This window comes from Antechinus flavipes, chromosome 5 (assembly GCF_016432865.1).
Source record: "Antechinus flavipes isolate AdamAnt ecotype Samford, QLD, Australia chromosome 5, AdamAnt_v2, whole genome shotgun sequence".
NCBI classification, from domain to species: Eukaryota; Metazoa; Chordata; class Mammalia; order Dasyuromorphia; family Dasyuridae; genus Antechinus; species Antechinus flavipes.
The window spans coordinates 242748572-242750295 of NC_067402.1; the positions used below are offsets into that span (position 1 = coordinate 242748572).

General features: G+C 36.4%; 1 pseudogene; it reads right to left on the reverse strand.

Moving 5' to 3' along the window:
* Positions 1 to 308: 308 nt before the first annotated feature.
* On the reverse strand, positions 309 to 456 carry LOC127539519 (uncharacterized; annotated as a pseudogene).
* Between the last annotated feature and the right edge of the window lie 1268 nt (positions 457 to 1724).

The window sequence follows — 1724 nt, forward strand, 5'->3', positions numbered from 1 at the left end:
TCTATATTGGGACTGGACAGAAGAAAAGGTAAAAGAATTAATTTGTGAAGTGAATGGAAGGTACTGTATTAGAATTCTGTTATGAGAAGAAGAATCCATTCTCTGTAGGATCATAGATCCAGAGCTGAAAGGGATCTCCGAGGCCATCCAATCCAACCCATTCATTTTACAGATAAGCAAACTGAGGCCTAGAGAGGTCAAACCATGTGCTTGAATTTGCACAAATAGAAAGTCTCAGAGACACAATTTAAACCCTAGTCTTTTGATGCTGGGTGTGGTGCTTTTTTCTATAATATGACATGGCCTTTAAAAATATTGTTAGGTGTTTGTGTTGACATTGTGGGAAGTTACAGAATAAACAGCAAAATCTTAACTGCATATATGTTGTAAAAGCCAGGAGAACTTTTCTCACCCTGATCAAAAGGAATACTGGCCTCCTTTCCTTTCATGCCATAATGATGATATGTGCTATAGTAGTCAAAATACTGGTTACTGGTGTCCCTCCCCCCTCCCCCTTTTTAAAAGGAGAAATGAAATGGCACAGTGGATAGGAAGACCTGAGTTCAAATTCAGCTTCATATATTTATTAGCTGTGTGACCCTGAGTGGGTCTTGACTTCTCTGTGCTTCATTTTTCTTATCTGTAACATAGAAATAAGAGTACCTTCCTCATAGAGTTATTATGAGGATTAAAATATGCAAAGCTCCTTTAAAACCTTAAAGTACTATATAAATGCCATGATGATGATGTTTAGAGTCAGGAAGAGCTGATTTCAAATCTGGCCTCTGACACATTTTAGTTATGTGACTCTGAGCAAGTCACTTAAACTCTAATTGCTTCAGTTTACTTGATTTTAAAATGGGATAGTAATATCTAACTCCCAGGATTTTTGCAAGGATCAAGTATGATGCCTAGCACATAGTAGGCCCTAAATAATATTAACTATTATTTTTATTTTTCTAATTTGTTCCACCATACATATATATGTATATGTGTATTATATATATGCATATTATATACAGTATACATTATATATGCCTCTATCTCTCTTGGTTTCTTTTCTGTCTTTCTCCCCTATCTGTGTCTCTGTGTCTCTTTCTCATGGTCTCTTTTTCTCTGTGTCTCTGTCTTTTTCTGTATATCTCTCTATCTCTCTGTCTCTGTCTTGTGGTCTCTTTCTCCTTTTCTCTCTTGGTCTCTCTAGGTCTCTTTCTCTCTCTGTATTTCTATCTCTTTCTCTGTCTCTCTCTACCCTCTCTCTGTCTCTCTATGGTGTATATATATATATATGTACATACATATATATATACATACACACATACACACACACATACACTCATACTATATATAGCATATACTATATATTGCTTATACTAGATAGTAAATAGTGCTAATCAAAAGCAGAAAATAAATTGGGGTTCATAGATTGGAATGGGTTAGAAAGGCAACTCATAGAACCAGATAAAATTTCCTGGATGAATTGGGAAGCAATTGTGTTGATCGCGGAAACCAGAGCAAAGGAGGAAATGAGCTATTGTAGAGAGTGCCATGTCCTTGAGAGAGGGAGAAAAGTAAATTGGTGATAAAGTTCAAAGATACCACCTCTCAGGAGAATTGGTATGGGACTTGATAAAGAGTCATTATAGCAGGCCTAATCCAGAGGCAGCTAGATGGCTCATTGGATAGAGTGTTAAACTCTAATTGCTTCTGGAGTCAGGAAGATC